Source organism: Grammomys surdaster, unplaced genomic scaffold (assembly GCF_004785775.1).
Source record: "Grammomys surdaster isolate TR1022 unplaced genomic scaffold, NIH_TR_1.0 97, whole genome shotgun sequence".
Taxonomy (NCBI): domain Eukaryota; kingdom Metazoa; phylum Chordata; class Mammalia; order Rodentia; family Muridae; genus Grammomys; species Grammomys surdaster.
The window spans coordinates 8,768,095-8,787,668 of NW_021604576.1; the positions used below are offsets into that span (position 1 = coordinate 8,768,095).

The 19,574-nt window shown below is 40.6% G+C and overlaps 1 pseudogene; it reads left to right on the forward strand.

Annotated features, from left to right (window-relative positions):
- The first annotated feature begins 9,286 nt into the window (after positions 1–9,286).
- The window catches only part of LOC114631632, a 42,594-nt pseudogene continuing 32,306 nt past the window's right edge, over positions 9,287–19,574 (forward strand).

The window sequence follows — 19,574 nt, forward strand, 5'->3', positions numbered from 1 at the left end:
TTTATGGGACTGCACGTAAGTGAGATGTCAACTTTTGAACCTATATTCATGTATGGATTTTTATCTCAGCTTGCCCTTAAAACTGAATATCACTAGATAACCCAGAGTATTGACTGAATCTAAATGACAAGTTCTCAGGAAGAAGTATAAGGCTCATTTCTCTTCATCGACTGTGATTCCAAGTGGGCCCTGTGAGTATGAAGGTCTTGAATAACAATAATAATAGCTACTAACATTTACTAGGCACATTACAGACTAGCTCTTAATGCTCAAACAACCACCTGAGTTAGACTGTTTTAACAGATCAAAGTAGAAGTCAGGAATCGTGCCCATGTTCAATGAACTGGACAGGGGGCAGACTTGATGCTTAAGCCAAGGAATTTTTTATTAACAGCACAAGTTCTTCATCCTTCTGTGTTTTTTACTGGTTAGCTCTTTGGCAAAATAAGATCTTCCCTGTCTAAACATCTGCAAAGATCAACTCATTCATTTAAACCAAAGACCCATCTATTTTATGTCCTGCATGATACTTACAAGAATCTAGCTAATGAAGCCTTGTTACAAGAAATGGGATTGGCAGGACTTCTTCGCTTTATTAGGAACGATGGTTGGTTGGGTTCACTTGTGTTTGAGTTCTGCTTTCAAAACACAAACAGAATAGGATTGACAATAGGGTTTCCAGCAACCAACTCTATCAGGCCAGGGTATGAGGAATTGTAGCATGGGGCCACATTCTCTGAACTTATTAGATATTTTTAAATACCATAATTTTCCATGCTTTTTATTTCAGTATTTCTTATTTTCCCATTATTATTGGCAATGACATAATTAAAATAAATGGTTTGAATATTGCTATTTGGAGGCAGAGGGACTCTACAGCTTGGGAAATGGAGGGTGTTAGTTTTCAATTTGAAATGCAAAGATTAATCACAGTGAAGAATGCTGGTGATTTTTAAAAAGAAAGATTTATTTTTATTTTTGTGTATGTTCACGTGAGTGGGAGTGACCATAAGTTCCAGAGATGGTAGTAGGTCCACTGAATCTAGACTTACAGAAAGTTGTGAGCAACCTGAGCTAGATTTTGGAAACTTAACTCCAATCTTCTGCAAGAGAAGTAAGATCTTTTATTCGTGGAGCAGTCACTCCAGCCCCTTTGAAGCTTTAAACATTTTAAATTACATTTTTATTATTTATTTTTGCATTCATGTTGGTATGGCATGCTCTCTGTGGTGTTTGTGTGGAGGTCAGGGGAAGATTTCCACGAGTTTGTTCTCTTTTCCATCTTAGGACTTCCTGAGATTAAACTCAGATTGTTTGGCAGTGGGAGTCTCTGTGCAGCGGTCCTCATTGCTGGCTTTTAGAACAGCATCTTTCAAGAAGAGGATATGTAAATTTGTAAGAGGAAGTTGTGCTTCCATTTCCAATCAACATAGTGTTGATTGAAAAAGCAAGTGACAGGATGATATCATGCATTCCATCTGATTTCACTTATTCAAAGATAAAGCTGTAAAATAATGTCACAAAGCATTTGAGGATTCCTATATGTGGAAAGAAAGGCAACAAAAATCACAACGGTGGTACAAAGGGAATTTTTAAGCTGACTTATAACTAAAAATGTGAACATGTTTTATGTGGTAGAATATGAAGTATACTTAATTTTAAATAACTTAAATGTATTAATATAAAATTATTAAAAATGAATTGAAACAAAAATAGAGGAAAAGAAAGATAAAGTTCTTTCAAAAGAGATGGTATGTTGTATCAGTCTAGGTTGGACAATCTTTCCTATTAGTCTTTTGAGCTGACTCTAAGTTTAAATGAATGAAAATTTCTGAGTGTATTACAGATTATTTTAGGGTTAAAATTAAGACTTGTGTTTTCACAGGGTGATTTCAGTATCTCTGACTAGAAAGGAAACATATTAAACAGTAGAATAATAAATATTCTATTAAATACACATTTTGTCTTATTTCCCTAGATTCTTTGTAAGATCTCCCTTGGAAAGAATATATCACTTTTTATTTTATATTAAAAGGTCATATCTGTATACAGTAAGATTCACAGTATAAAAGTCATGCAGTCAGCAGGGACAAAAATGGAGAAGAAACTGAGGGAAAGAAGGTTCAGTGACAGGCCCAAATTGGGATCCAGCTCAAGGCGGGGCTCTAAGGCCTTACACTATTACTGATCCTATGGTGTGCTTACATACAGGAGCCTAGCATGGCTACCCTCAGAGATACCAAACAAGCAGCTGAAAGAGTCAAATGCAGATACTTACACCCAACCAGTGAACTGAAGTTAATTCACAGGGACCCCTGTGGTTGAATTAGGGAAAGTCTAGAAGAAGCTGAGGAGGAGGGCAACCTCATAGGAAAGCCAGCAGTCTCAACTAACCTGGATCCCCAAGATCTCTCAGACACTAAGCCACCAACGAGGCAGCATACACCAACTGATATGAGGCCCCAACACATATACAGCAGAGGACTGCCTAGTCTGGCCTCAGTGAGAGAAGAAGCACCTAACTCTTGAGAGACTTGGGGCCCCAGGGAATGAGGAGGTCTGGTAAGGTGGGGATGGGTGGGGCCATCTTCTTGGAGACTGGGCAGGAGGAATAGGATGAAGGACAGTCAGAAGGTGGACCAGGAGGGGGATAACGACTGGAGTGTTAAAAAAAGAGATTATAAAAAATAATAATAACATTTTTTTAAAGTCATGCAGTGAAAAATCATCTTTCAAATTCTTGAATTGGTCTCCAGTTCCCTTCAGAGTTTTCTTGTGGCTCTCTATAAATAATCTCTGGGTACAATCATGAATAGAAAGACATGCACACAAGTACCACACACACATACATGCAGTGCCAGTTCTCTACACGTTCATAATCTTTTACATTTTCATCATATAGAAAGCTAGTGTGGTGGTGCATGCCTATAATCCCAGAACTCAAGAGTCAGAGACAGAAGGACTCCCACAAGTTCAAGGTTAGTCATACTGAGTTCCAGAGACTAAATAAAGAGACTCTGTCTACAAACAAACAAAACCACTTCTTGTAAATTGTCAGTTCAGACATGCGTATCTCTTCTATTTGAAAGCTTCTTGGTCTGGGCCCGAGCATAGAGCAGGTCACAGGTGGCAGCTCTGTACCCAACCCCAGAAAACCGAGAGAAACAGGGACTCCCAGGAGCTTGAACTCATGCAGTATCCCAGGTAAAAATGAATCACCCGTGATGCCTGCTGTTAGAAGTTCTAATCCAGATGTGCCAGAAGCCAGGACCCTCACCCTTACTCTCACCCCCTACCTTTCCCCACCTGCACAATGTCCCCTGAAGCTTGGCAACTGCAAGATCCTGCTTGGCAACTGCAGATAGACTCAAAGCAGTGTACCATATCTTCTGAAGAATAGCAGGTTGCAGTCCTCCTTGCCCCCACGAATAACTAGGACCCGCCGGTCAAGTGGTGCCCAGACGTGGGGTTCGAGGCACGGACCCCCTCCGGACGGACCCTCATTGAGAGGACGTAAGCACGACATCAAGATTGAGTGAGACAAAGATCGTCGCCTGCGACCTGTTGTCCTCGTAACCAGGTTGATTCTGCCATCAAGAAGACGGTTGAAGTTCATTACCATCAGCTGAAAATTGAAGAGGATCCAGAAGTGACTCCGCAGGAGACTGACACAGCTGCCAGCTCCCCTGCCTCCCCCTACGGTCGACCCCTAGACTTCCACACCCTCCAGAAGGGTTCCTGGTATGCCTGGCTTTGCCCTCGTTTCTCTCACTAGAGAGCTTGGCCTCTTGATCACCCCAACAAAAATTGGCTTTTTCCTAAACCAAGGCCACCCTTGATATGGCCGCTAACACTGGGGAGCCTTCCTTTATGACAATATTACACCCCAAACTGACAAATGGTTGGTAACTTGAACATTTACAAGAGACTAGGATGGCTGTGAGTTAGCCCAATGACGGGATTATTGTAGGTCCACTTCCCAGGGGCCCACCCAATGCAGCCGAAAAGGAGTGCGTGGTGCTGGGAGTGGGTGCAGCCTACATGGCCTAAGACAGGGCTCTCACCCTCCTTTCACCCACATCAGAGTCCCTTGACGTTGCCCATCGTCGACAGCCTAAAGCCTTCGACCATCGATGTGACTCGTCTCACATCAATGTTTTGGGGTTGTGAACTTGTCTAAGACCCCCCATAATTAGACATCCAAATTCAAAACTCACATAGTTGGGATTGATCATAAGACACCTTCTCTAACTAAACAGAGAGGGGGGAGATGCCAGAAGCCAGGACCCTCGCCCTTACCCTCACCCCCTACCTTTCCCCACCTGCACAATGTCCCCTGAAGCTTGGCAACTGCAAGATCCTGCTTGGCAACTGCAGGTAGACTCAAAGCAGTGTACCATATCTTCTGAAGAATATCAGGGAGACCATAACTCAAGCAGTGTACCATATCTTCTGAAGAATAGCAGGTAGATCAGAATTCAAGGCAGTGTACCATATAGACCATGACATGTTTCAAGGCAGAGGCCAAGAAGATTCTGTACTTTTCCACCACCTGGCCCCTCTTACCCCCTCCCCTTGTAAAACATGCTGTAAAAAAGCATCTCATGTTCAAAAAAAAAGTTAAAAAAAAAGAAAGCTTCTTGATGTTCTAATTGCTTGGATATATTATAACTATTCAAACTAGTCACCAGTTAATGGATATTCAGATAATTCTCAGGCTTGTGCCAAGAAAACAATTCAGTAAATCGTATCCTGTCTCCATATATAAGTACATGAGATACACAGAAGTACAGTCTTTTGTTTAAATCAGATTTTAGTACGGTCTCCAGAGTTTCATGCTCAGAATGTGACCGTAAGTTTCCTGAGAACAAGTGAAGTTGTACTTGGTGCTTTTGCTGGTCTGGGTTTCTTTCACCAGTAGATGTTGCAGAATTTTGTGCTGCTTCTATATTCATGAAAAAGGCTTTGCCCTTTCACTTAAATCCCAATGGTAACTCCAGCAGAATATAGGAAAGGTCAGACTGGGGAAGGAAGGTCCAGCATTGAGAACAGTGATCAAATTCTACCAAATACTGCCTTCTCACAACCATGTATAATTCAGTAGTACAAGGTGGAAAGTTGGGGGATATTTTTCTTTTATTCTCTTTCCGTATGTGTGTGTGTGTCACAAACTCCCCCCTCCGCCCAAACAAAACCCCAAATAAGCAAGCAAATAAATATAAAACAAATCCAAGGACTAATCCCTAATCAGTCTTGAGGTCAGATGCAAGCAATGGAGAATGTCCCTTAACCTGCAGCCGGAAGCTGTAAAGAAAGAAAAGCCCTCTTCGAGTGTAAGCCATGGTGTTTTACTTGAAGGGATTAGCCCACAATACAGATCTTTAACATTCACAGATCTCTAGCAAGTCAATTGGCAACAATTGTTTTTTGATTTCAGTAGCAGTTATAAGCTTCACACTCACAAGGATATAAAGAGAGCTCTGTTTTACACACACACACACACACACCAGGTTGATGTTGATATATATATATATATATATATATATATATATATATATATATCCTACAGAGATAGAGATAAAGATGACAGAGACAGAAATATCATCTTGCAGACCAGGCTGGTGTATAGCTCCAGACATTCCTGCTTTTGCTTCCCACGTGCTGGAGTCACAGCATGTACCTGCATGCTTAGCATACAAAGAGAAATTTGTACTGAGCACCTCCTCTTCTCCAAAAGTCACCATTTCCAATCAAGGATGGCCTAGATCCCCACAGACAAAGGGAAGTCACAGTGTCACAGTCTGTATTGAGCATATCTCTCTGGAGAGATTCCTTAGGATCTCTGTGTCCTTTTGTATTTTAATCACCATCTGTTTTGTGTGTGTGTGTGTGTGTGTGTGTGATTTTAAATGCTTTTTATATTCTTATCCAATTAAAAAATGGGGAACAAGTAATTTTTATAACACATAAACATTATATAAAAATACAATTTTAATGGACTTTTATACAAAAGCCTTGTTATGGGTCAGCGAGATGGCTCAGAGAAAGTTCTCGTTTTGTTTCTGTTGCTCTGAATAAAATACCTTGGCAAAAATCAAAGTAGGGAGAAAGCATTCATAGGCTCACAAGTTCAGTTCAGGCAAGATCTTCAGGCATCAATTTGGGCAATCAAGACAATTCCTCACAGACTTGCCCACAGGCCAACCTGATTCAACAAGCTCTCATTGACACTCTCTTCCCTGGTGACTCTAGGTTGTGTCAAGCTGACAGATTAAATTTAACAATCAATTACAAACGGTAAGGGAACTTGCTGCCAAGCCTGACAACCAGACTTTTATCCTGAGAATCCACATGGTAGGAGAGAACTAACTTCTGCAAGTTGTCCTCTGAAGTCCACACCTGTATTGCAGCATGCATGCCACCCCTCCCACCAAATAAATAAATAAAATGGAAACTAAGGGAAAGCTTTGCTAGAGCACACTCAAGATGGTTCATGGTATAGATTATCTCTCATTGTTTCTGTACTACAATGGAAGAATTGAATGACTGTTGTCATGGTTTGCATAGGAATGGCCTCCCCATAGGCTCATATATTTTAATGCTTGGTCATTACGGAGTGGCAGTATTGCTGGGGTACGTGTGACCTTGTTGGAACTCTCAGTTCAGTCACTCATGGTGGGCTTCAGAGTTTCAAATACTCAAGCCGAGTCCATTGTCTCTTTTCCTCTTGCCTGCTAATCTGGAAGTACAATTCTCAGTTACCCTCCTGCACCATGTCTGCCTGAATGTTCTCATGCTTCCCTCCATGATGCCAATAAGATAACCCTCTGAACTGAAAGACAGCTCCAATTAAATGTTTTCCTTTATAAGAATTGCCATGGCCGTTGCGTCTTGTCACAGCAATAGAACCCCTAACTAAGACAAATGTACAGATAATATTTTGCAAAGTCCAAAATATGTACAACCTCGTTGTTTATAGAAAAAGGTTGCAGATAAGATTTGCCCTTACAGAAAAAGCTTTGCCACCGCTGAGAATGCTCTGAGAAGAGAGCAGCCCAGCAGACGGCCCACACTGATGAAGCCTTGCTTGGCTTTGTTCCTGTAGGTTGTAGAGCACCAGAAACTCACAAAAAGTATATGGTTCTGGAATATCTCATTTGTGGATGTAATCCAGAAGGCTCTCAGAATAAGTCATTTAAGACCTCCTACCTTTCCCAAAGATGATTGCTATGCAAGGCTACGGCAGTTAGATCCTGCAGTATTTGGGACACACTCTTCACTCAGAATTCCTTGAGCTGTGTAGTACGTTGACCTTCCTGTTAAGACTTGTTAGAAGAATGTAAAATTAGGAAAGGAGCAGTGAGTAGATGTGGTAGCTGGTCTACGGGAAAGCAGACACCAGAACAGAGGCAGATGAGGAGGTTCACTGGGAAACACCGGCAAAGAATGAAGTTGAAGGAATTGGGGGAGGCAAAATGGAGTGAATTTCTGGCCTTTCTCAATGAAGAGGCACAAGGATGTTCTGATTAGAACCTCAGCCCATAATACTGGCAAGAAAGCCTGACCCAGGCTTCTGAGGAGGCTCAGAACAAAGATTTCCTTCACTTGCAACTGTCTGGGTATATGTACCCCGTCTTACTCAGTCACCAGCTAGTACCAGCCTGGGATTCACAGCAAGAATATCCTAGTAAGTCCAAAAATCAAAGTAGATCCCAAGTATCCCAGCTGAGGACTCAGCTCCTGCCTCAGACCTGGTTCTGTCTGAAGGAGGTCAGGGCAGAGCAGCAGACTTCCAGGGCTGCTTCTGGTACTGTGAGGTGTGTGTGTGTGTGTGTGTGCATGTGTGTGCGTGCGCACGCACGCACATGCATAAATAAGTGTACACACTGAAAAGAGCAGTGCTGTTGGAAAGCTAATTCATTTTCTCCTTGAGGTACCCTGGTTCGGTTGTCTTGTTGTCTAATAATAGCTTCCTTTTCCTTAAATTTTCTTAAAAATTTAAAAACACACTTCAATTAATTGGTGTGTGTGTGTGTGTGTGTGTGTGTGTGTGTGTGTGTGTGATAGAGAGAGAGAGAGAGAGAGAGAGAGAGAGAGAGAGAGAGAGAGAGAGAGGGAGGATGTGAATCAGTGGACAGCTTGTAGGAGTTGATTCTTTCTTTTCACCATGTAGATCCTATAGCTCTAATTCAGGTCATAAGACTTGGTAGTAAGTAGTTTTTACCTTATAAACCATCTAGCCTGTCCCATTGTCTGTCAATAGCTTCTCATGAGTAAGCACTGAATAGTGGCTTCTTGCACCTACAGACAAAGAGATACTAATGTCATTTAGGCCTCATGTAAAGACTCATTATATTGATGTTACTGGCTTCTCAAAGTCAGTCCTTGATTTTCCAGGTAGATTTCTTTTCTGAATAATTCTAAAATCCTGTGGCAGTGATCAAGAGCTACCTCTCTGGAGCTAGTACAGGATCTCTTAGGCCTTACACTGTCCACAGTATTGCTTTTCAGTAACGAATAATACTGTTCCCTTACTGACTAGCCATTTCACTATAGTTTTGTTCTGACAAAATATTGAGAAGTAAAAGGAACAATTACCATTTCTCTCATTCCAGAGACTAGAATGCCAGTGCTCAAAGGTGAAAAAGAATCTCCCAATCAGAAGTCAACATTCATCCTCCACAATTTTGCATCTCTCATGAGACCAAATAGCAATCTGTAGACATCACCTTCCTTAAGTAATGACAGTAGGGCGTAAGGGTTTCTGTGCCATATCAGAAGTCTCCCACTGTGACAATCCACACTGTAATACCCTCTGTCTCTCAAAGAAATCTGTTTATACTAGTGTGTAGAGGGACTTAAAATGATTACTATGTGTGATTATACAAAAGTCACAAATGTAGAATTTCTAGAAAAAGAATTTGGTCTCAGCAAAGAGCAAATGTTGTGTGAAAGTGTGCTCCCCATGCCAACAAACATGTCCTTCAAGGCACAAAAAGGAAGAATGACAAGTACAATCAAAAGCGATACCTAGAAGAGAATGTACGAAGAAGCTACTTTTAAAGTGTATTCTGAAGGAGGCAAAGGCTTAAGTGTGAAAACTCAAGCCATAAGAAAGGAGATTAAGGGCTGGAGAGATGGCTCAGCTGTTAAAGGCTAGGCTCACAACCAAAAAAATAAGAAATCAAGCTAAAGTATAGATGTTCAACCAGCTAGACATGACAAGAAAGCTGCATCCATGAGAGCTCAACAAAATGGTTTCCTGGACAAGATCTGAATAACGACCATGCCAGCTGACATGACCTGTGGATGTGGAAAAGTTTGCAAGGTCCCACCCATAGATAAAGAGCTACAGGCTGGCAGTGGCTGCCAAGAAAGGGACAGTCAGTTTTCTTCAGGGATGAACTCCCTGATGGGTAAGTCAATCCCAAGAGGTCAGCCCTGAACACATGCACCACATACACAAGTGCATGCACACACTAGAACACACACATGAACATGTACACATATGCATACAGTTACACAGTCACACACTCACACATAGGTACATAGTCACACATACACACACAATCACTAATAACAATACTAAATGAAATAGAGGTATATATGTATATATATCACATAATATACATATATATTTTATACATATATGGAGTCATGAATTCAAGAGGGAGTTGGGGGAGGGTGAGGTGAAAATTATCTGAACATAGGACTTGGGTAAGAAATTAAAATAATAAATTAATGGAAACCCTAAACAAAATAAAGTTAAAATTAAATAAAATGTTTTAGGACTCTGAACACAAGAAGTTTTCTCCACATGGGAAATAATACAGAAGCTAATACTGATGCATTAGCAGCCGATCAGACCACTGTTTCTCTGATGCTACTGACACCAAACTGAGTTTGATTTCTACACAGCAATAATAAATACTTACTCAACATACGGGTTTTATTGTTAGAAGCATCTTGAGTGAGTTTCTCGTTTAATTCCTACAGTACCTGCATAGAAAATATTCCTGCATACCTGCACTGATGTGAACACTACTTCACAGTGCTTACGTAATGCACCAGGACCTGCCAGCCAAGGAGGTACAGAGACGGGGTGAGGGATACGTAGATATGGGACTCAGTCTCTCACTCTTCTGCTCAAGGTCATTTTCCTATTGAAAAATTTGTAGAAAAACTGCTCAATTCCTCGTCCCCTGCAAGGCAGATTCTTCATGCAAATTAATAAGCCAGGATTTCCTTTATTATCATCTGAGCCCAGGCCACACTGAGTGTGCAAACAGCACCACTGCTTGCAAGCTCTCAAAGGAGAGGCTCAAGACTTGGGACTGAGGGTAGACATGCAGGAAGTGAAGATGTGGCCTGCGGTGGCTACCCTGCCTCTCTTGCTGACAGCCTTATATCATCATTTCTAGTACTTGAGAAAACAAAACAAAACAAAAAACTCCACAGATCACTTATATTAGTAATTGAGCTTTGAAAATAATTAATGAATATATTTTATGAAAGCTAAAGTTTGAAAGGAAAATTTGTTCAGCAGTTTTCCATTTATGTCTTGTTCCAACATGTGTATATACATTTCTTCGTCATCAATGTTCCCACCAAATTAGTAAGGGAGTGACAAATGATGAACCTACGATGACACATTGTTATCTCTCAAAGTCCATAGTTCATGTTAGAGTTCATCCTTAGTTTGCATCCTTTGAGTTTGGAGAAACATACAGTGATCTAGATTCATGCTAACATATAACCATATAGAGTATGTCCCATGCTCTAAAATTTCCCTTTCCCTGCCTCTCCTGATGGATAGACACTGATACCTACACTTGTCTGCATGGTTCTACCAGCTACATAAAGTCATTTAGTTAAATTTATATAGCATGTGGACTTTTTGGATTTGCCTTCTTTACTAAATAATATGCATTCAAGTTTTTTTTTTACTTTTCTCCTTTCTTTTAATAGCTCATACTTTGTTTCAGTGTTGAATAGTAGCTACTGTACGCTATCGTTTATTTAGCTATTCATCTGCTGAAGGATATCATGGCTGCCTCTGAGTTTGGCAATGTAGGCACTAGAACAGTGGTATGCAGGTTTTTATGGGGACATAGTTTTGAACTAATTGAGCCTTTAAAAGAGAAAGTATATAGCCTGTGGACATTAGAGGAAGAGAAAGCTAGCTTGAGGTATAATTGCCTCTTCAGAAAGAGTACAACATAACTGAATAGTACCTGATATGATTGACTATCAAATATCCCCCACAGGATCATGTTTTGAATACTTGGTCCCTGGCTGGTGATACTATTTTGAAAATGCTGGAAACCTTAAGAGGAAAAACTAAACTGGAAGGTAAAGGTCATCAGGATTGGGTTCTACATCGTCTTGTCCATGGCCTCTTCCTGTCCCTCTCTCTCCCTCTGCTTTCTACTTCCTGGCCACTGTGGTATAAACTTCTGTATTATCCAGGACTGTGATGGATGGACACCTCTGAATCACAAGGGAAAAGGAACTTTTCCTCAATTATATTGTTTGTGTCAGGTGTTCCAGTGATGAGAGAAATAACCAGTACACTGCACACCAGTATATTTTAATGTGGTGTTGAACAGGACACCAACATAAAACCGGCTGTGTGTATATAGAACAACTAATGAGATTAAGCTTGAAGTTTGAAGAGCTGCCAAAAAAAAAAATCAGCTGAAATTCATATTGGTGTGCCCTAAATCTGCTAGCATTGGTGACTTGCCACTGTGGACCTAGGTCAGTTGAGAGCTTTGGGTGACACACTATATTCTGCTAATTTGCTCTGTCCTCATGGCTGCTTGGCACAGCTTTCTAAAATCAATAAATAGAGCATGGGCAAGAGCTCCTGGCAGAGAAGTTGTTTTCAGTAAACTTTAGAAGGGCAACTGCTGAGTGGCAAGAACGAAGCCAGGACCGGAATGTTCTTCCTGTCCTGGGAAAGTGGCAATCCCAAGCCCTCATCATGACCATGAAGAACGGCTGCTATAGAGTGAATCAGTTATTTCGGTGAGAAAATGGGTAGTTTTGTAATATATATGTCTGTTTAGGGGTATCTTTTCTTTTTCCTAGACAGAGTCTCATTATATAACCCTGGCTGTCCTGGAACTCTTTATGTAGATCAGTCAGACTCAGCTCGACCTCAAAGATACCTTCCTGCCTCTGCCTTCCAAATACTGAAATTAGAGCATGTACTCAGAGTGGGCCCTCAACAAATCTTGAAACACATCAAGTGAACATTTGATTTTGCTAAGAACACAGTAATTGGGTTTGCAAAATAGTTAGGACTTCATACACATGACTTTTCTTCTCTGTAGCTTTTCTAGAAAATTTGGCTTAAAAAAAAACAAAACAAAACAAAAAAACCAAACACCAAAAATCCCCAGTCTTTGTGGTCTTTCTTAGGTACGCACTTGCTAACCTTTAAAACCTGGCTCCTGCTCTGCTGTCCTATTGACAGTATCCTCTTGAGAAACTTTCCAAATGTCATATTCCAATTCTCCTTTCATGCTGGTCTTCTGAACTTCTCCGTGTCCTCTGATAATGTCTGACACTCCAGTGCCACTTACCTCAGGGGCCTGTTCCAATGCCGTACAGTTAGCTTCCTCCATACATTTCTTTTTCACCTCAGATATCCTCATGGTTGCCACACAGACATGATCCATACTTAGATCTGCCTTGCTTCTCTTCTATCCACTGGCTTCCTGCCTCCTCCCCTGCCCCTTTGAACTCATGTGGGCTTACAAACACAACAACAAAGGTTAAGCCCCTGACAAATGCTCAGTTACCCAAATAGACCATGCTTCTGCCCCTGAACAGGCCACCCTATTTTATTTCCTGGTTAGTTTTACTTCCTACCTCCCACCTTTAATGTCTGATACATCAATCAACACTGTTGTTTTCCTTCGTCACACCCTTCTACACCACACCTGATTTCCATTGTTTTCTGGAAGTACTATGTTAATGCCTGTGCTTAGCTTTAAAGAATTTTGTGAGCAGATAAAGCAGTCTGTGGACCAGAGAAGCTGCTGTGGAAGTCAGGGCATATCAGTTTGTAGAAATGAGTTAGAGGAGACATTTTTACTTGTTTTATACTCTGGACATAATAGTCTAGACATTACTTAACATACTGTCCTTAAAGTCTCCACAATTCCACAGAAACACTCCAAAATAAGAGTTGACATGCAAAGTCCCAGGGTCTGGAATTTTAAAAATATCTGAGGTTTTCTGTACTGGTCTTCTCACACATAGCTTGTCTGGTCCTTACATTCTTTTGGTCCTTACATCATTTAGTTTAATTTCAGTTGTCACATGTCTTGGAAAGACTTATAAAACATTTTTAAGGATAAAGTCATCCTGTAGGTTGTTGCTGGTGACGATCGCGATCAATAGCTGGTGTCCCAGTGAGAACTGCTCATCCTTAGATAGATAGAGGTGATGCTAGGCCAGAGCAAGTGTCAGTCACTGTCCAGGACCCAAGAGGAGGAACAGAGCATGTGACCCATGCAAAGAATATCGTTTATGCTGGGGAGAAGAACAAGCTGGCCATCCACTACCGTGCCTGATACCACTGCAGAAGAGTTTCCTGCCTCATTAATGTGCCCATAAACATGCTGTATCACAAAATACCTGGGGCATAATCATAAGAAAGCAAGGTTGGTAAGACCCAAGGGCTGTGATTAAGCAAATAAAAATGGCAATGCCACGCTTCATTAAGACTGGAAACAATGCTGTCAAATTAAGGTGTCCATTAATTTTAAGATGCGCTCAAATTTGAGCTCTTAAATTGTTTAGGAAAAAAAGGTAAGCCTAGGAATTAATAAAATATGGTTACAGGCATCCATCATGAGAAAGAAAGAATATGCTAGAGGGAAATTCCTTTATAATGTCCTTGACCCTTCAGGTAGGCAGCCAGGATTGAAACTGTGCTGCAAGAATCTATAATTCATGAAAGGTGGCATTCTTTGATTGGCACCAGGTGTTAACTGGATCTTTATGTCACCTCTGATTTTTGCTTAGGCAATTTCTAAATCTTAAAATATAAGATAAATTGTTTTTATTCCTGGGGGGGAGGGACACATGGAAGAATATCTGAATATAACTTTGTTCTTTGAAATTTGAAGAAATTTAAGTTTCTTGAAAAATTAAGAGATGGCTAAATGCAAAGTCTTCAAAAATGTAGGCCATATGCTGCTGGTGAACAGCATGCTTCTCTACAGCGAGAACTTAATAAGACCTCTCTATCAGTAAGAATAGCCTGGGAAGGGTGCTCTGCACACAACTTCTGACAACCAGAAGTACACATGCTGGTTTTTCTGCATGGGCTAGGCTAAAGTATGGCCTGCTGCATATCAGAAGAAGATACAAGCAGTCAATAGGCAAGGCCTCCTTCTGAATTAGAGGCATACAACTGTTTTAGTGTAGGTTACAATTGCTGTGATAAAACACCATGGCTGAAGCAACTTGTGGAGGAAAGGGTTTATTTGGTTTACTCCTCCATATCACAGTTCCTCATCAAACAAGACAAGAACTCAAACAGGGCAGAAACCTGGAGGCAGGAGCTGATGCAGAGGCCATGGAGGGATGCTGCTAACTGGCTTGCTCCCCATGGCTTGTTCAGTCTGCTTTCTTATACATCTCAGGATAAATGACCCCATCCCACAGGGGCACCTACAATACATTAAGAAATTAGTTAAGAAAATGTCTTACAGCTGGATCTTATGGACTCTAGATGTGTCAAGTTGATGTAAAACTAGCCAGCTCAGTAACTGTTCTTTTTTTAAAAATACTTACTTTATTATTTTAAAAATTATGTCTATGTCTTATTTAATATATATGTATATACATATGTATGTATATGTAAACATTTTTGAGACAGGAGTGAACTGTGTAGCCCAAGAACTTAATCTGTATACCAAGCTGCCCTTGAACTCAAAGAGATTCATCTGTTTCTGCCTCGGTAGTGCTGGGATGTGTGTACCATCACTCTTCTTTTTGACTCTCCCACATCATGAAATACATGGGAGCATCAAGCAGCTGGATGTCTTGTTCGACATCAAAGAAGTCAAGAAAAAAATCCACTGTTTTCCTTTAAGTGATATGCATCACAACATTACAGTCTTGCACTTGTGCTCAGTTTGGTGCTATAATGTCATGAGAAATGCTTTTGATTGAGAATATAACTCTTGAATACTTGCTATCGGATGTCAGATTTTGCTATTTTGCTTGATGGCATTTGGCTAAGCTATGGCTTCTGAAGTCTTGTGAGGGGTTTGTTGTTGTTTCTTCTTTCCTTTACTCACGTTTTGCTGGGTGAACATGAGAATTACAATACAAACTTCAATCCCATTTTATACAAGTGTCCTTAATGTCCCTGATATGTATCACTGCCATATTTATGTTTGAGGACTGAAAATATAAATGAAACTGAATTTTTAAGGAGATGCTTTGATCAAATTTTCATTCTCTAAACCAGTAGTGATAAAGCAATATGGAGATTGCAGATGGTTTCAGCCTTCTCCTGTTTACTAATAAAAGCAGCATTTTCATGCAATCAAGCCTTTGTGTTCTGAGGTGAACATAATATAATGATTGCATTTGCATTTTCAAGTATTGATCATGGTAGCATCTTCTGTCACACACCTGTGAAATTTATATTTTGGAAAACATTACTTTGCAACGTGAGGAGACATGATTCTAGTTTGGCTGTGTTAGGGCAACATTATAAACCTATGGTTGAAAACAGGCTTTGGGGGAACAGACAAAACCAGGTTTTAGTCCCAGATTTGTAATACCAATGATGTGTTTTTAATATACAAAATTAACCTTTCTTAATGTTGATTCTCCCATCTGTACAATGGAAATGATCATAATAGCTATTTTTACACACAAACACACACACACTCACAATGATTATACAAGGCATGCAAAGCACTTAACACAAAAATACTCAGAAAGATTAATAACCATTGCTTTGTGATATTGCTATTGCTGATGAATCTGCCAAAACAGGACTGCTAAAAAGTCACACGGCTTGTCTCTGATCATGGATAGGAGGCTGGGAACCCAAGCCCATGAAGAGTAAATGGTCTGGGAGAGAAGAGACAGGCCTGGAGATTTCTTACATATATAGACCTCAGCTTATCTACTCTGTTTTATTAGAGTCAGAGATTCTTTTTCCGAGGAAAGGAGAGTGAGAGGCAAGAGGTTGTTCCGGCAATGCTGATGGAGACAGAGCTGTGGACCCCAAGTTCTCAGCCTCAAGCTCTTCTTTGAACCCTTCTCATGGGTAAGTAAGGGGCTCAGGATTCAGAACATACATAAAGAGATACACACACCTTTTCTATTCTCATAATTGCTAAGTCTTCTCTTTCTACAAAGCTGACTTCATTTGGAGAACAAATTCCTCATAGCAAATTTGGATGGCTATTCTAGGTCCTCAAGCCTGAAAAATCAGATAAGTCACTGATGGAAACTACTGATAGATTCATTTTGTTGGTTACTGATCTTGGAAGTAGGGGTAACAACTTCAAATATACCCAGAATATTTTATAGTAAGAACCTAGGTGTGTTATTTTTCTAACTATTGCTTTAAGGGTTCTTTTAAAAATGACTTTTTAAAGGGATTTATTTTAATTTTTAAATTGTGTGTGTGTGTGTGTGTGTGTGTGTGTGTGTGTGTAGGTATATTCATATGTGTGCCTGCAGAGGCCAGAAGGCAAGGGATCCCCTGGAGCTGGAGTTATAGACAGTTGTAAGCACCATGAGTCAGGGCTAGGAACTAAACTCTGGTTCCCTGTGTAGAAGAATATTTTGTGCATTGTATGGATGAATTGTCTGTCAATTAAAAAGCTTATGACATATGGCTTAGGCAAGAAATAGAGGTGGGGCATTGGGGAGAGAGAAAGGATTCTGGGATAGAATCAGGCGAGGGAGTTCCACCCAGGAAGATGTAAAGAGATGAATGCACAGTACCTGAGCACAGATAACTAGCCACGTGGCAAAATGTAGATTAAAATAAATGGGTTACTTTAAGTTATAATTCTCGTCAGAGTCGAGCCTAGTTATATGGCCAAGGTATTGTAAATATATTTTTAGTCTGAATCTTATTTCTGGGAGCATGGGTCTGAGAGGAAGAATAGGATCTAATCATGACACCCCTGCCCTCTCAAGCCATCTCTCCAGCCCCCATTTTTGTCCTGTCATCTCATATCCTCAGTGTTGTGTGTAGTGGGTAGGATATGTGTTAACACTATGAAAATAGTTTCCTTTTCTTCTCTAAAATTGGTATAGACTTGGTTAGGAGCATAGGTATGTGAGATTTTTTTTTCCAGGAAAAGTGAGTGTCTATTCTACTGGGTGTGGAGTGTCAGTCTAGCTTTGCAGGATCTCTGGGCTTTATTTCTGTCTACCCTCCTTTCTTTCTCAGCTACAGTCACCTAGGCCTCATTGAACTTGTACTTACATGCTGCGCATGTACCAAATTGCTGGCCATGCCCTCTTCTCAGAAAATCCACCCTCTACACAACCACTACACTTAAGTCAGGTCCTTGCTCGGATATGACCTTCTTGGTGAGACATGCCCTCCTCATCCTCTCTGAATGACTGTATTTTTACTCTCCGTACTTTTCCTGCTATGTTCATTTTTCACCCAGCTTATTGGTAATCAATATTGTGTTAAATGTTTGCATGTTCACTTGGTGACTTCCTATTGCAGTAGAGCTCACACCTTCAGTCTCTGGAGACAGCCAACAGTTTTGTTCATTGTTCTAACTACCCTCAAGCTCTCCTCAATTCATCTTCAGATTCCATAGGTGTCACCCCAACCATAAATATATCATAATACTTTGTCCACTCATAGTTCAAAGTCTTCTTAGAATGTTATTTCTCTATGTCACTGCTTTTGAGTTTCCCCCAGCCACTCTTATGGCAGAAATCAGCTGAGATTTTGCCTGCTTTGATACTTACATAACATAACATATAATAAACATAACTTCCATCACATGTAGGATGAGGGATTTAGCTCAATGACTCATGGCTCTGAGTTCAGTTCTCAGATCTAAACAACAACAAGAACAACAACAACAAATCCAAAATTCATTACATGCATTTTGTCACCATCTTTGCCTATCTTGTGCTTTGAATGGATGTGGCCCATTGCAGATCATAGAAAAGACAGACTGATGGAGCTGAAAAGCTGGCAGAGTCTTCATGAAGAGATGGACAGGGACAGCCTTCAGAGCATCATGGACATTGGGTGTAAAAGAGATAACGGCATGACCTCATTGCTGGGAAGAGGATCTAACGAAGGGCACTGTCAGATGGGGTGGGTGGAGATATAAGTGAGGTTCACTCATCAAGGGTCTGTGGACCACCATAAGTAATTTGAGCTTTACTCTAAAAGCTCTGAGAGGATTGGAGGTAACCGATGAGAACTGAGGCTGGCTTAGATTTCAGAAAAGCTAACCTCCAAGCTATGTTGAGATAAACATCTTTGGTGCAATGGGATGCAAGACACCTAAAATACAGTAAGGCAGGTAGATGTGGTATGAAGGGTTTGAGTAACAGCTATTGTTACAGTTTAAATACTGCACCCCTCCACCCCAATAGCCATGGATTAAAGATCTTTGGCCCCACAATGACACTAGTGAGAGATGGGTCTTTTGTAGACATTCTTAGACTGTTGGGGCTGTGCTCTCTAAGAGGCTGTGGGTGCCAATCTCTTCCTCTTTCTCTTCTTTTGTCCCTGGCTTGTGATACAAGCTGTTAGGCTTAGTCATACACTTTCTGCGTATGACTTAGTTATACTATCACTTGCTGGTACCTCTGTTAGAAACCCAAATCGGTAGGGTCACTTGATCATTGACTCAAACCTCCACAACTGTGAATGGAATAACCTTTTGAAAAATAAGCTAATAGCACAGGTAAAACACATGATTGTATTACAATAACCATGATGCTAATACAGATGACAGAAAAAGTAAAAGGATTCACTTCAGATAAACTTGATGATGGCTATCCATGTGCTACTATTTGAAGACTGATGCTAAAAAAGTAAAGAAGGGAGAAAGATCCATACCCTTTGATCTCCCCTTTTCCACAGTTCTTATAGTATGACCTTATGTGGTTCTGATGTGTACTTTGATTTTCTTCTCATTCTAGAAGCCTGAAGGAAGCCTGAGGTCACTATAAGCAAGAGGAAAGCATTTAGAATTCATCCTTAGCCTCTTGCCACTAGGGTTCAGGGAGCTTGTTTTGCCAGACTGAGGTTTTAGTCTTCCTAACTGGCAGTTGCATTCAGACCCATGTATGTGATTTGTAGATGACAGATCTGTGTGTAATTTGTACTCTTAATCCATATAACTTTCTGAAATCTTTCAAAATCACCCATATAAGTTTTACCTTTGCCCTACCCCAGACCTATCAGTGTTAGAAGAAGAAGAAGAAGGAGGAGGAGGAGGAGGAGGAGGAGGAGGAGGAGGAGGAGGAGGAGAAGGAGAAGGAGAAAAGGAGAAGGAGAAGGAGAAGGAGAAGGAGAAGGAGAAGGAGAAGGA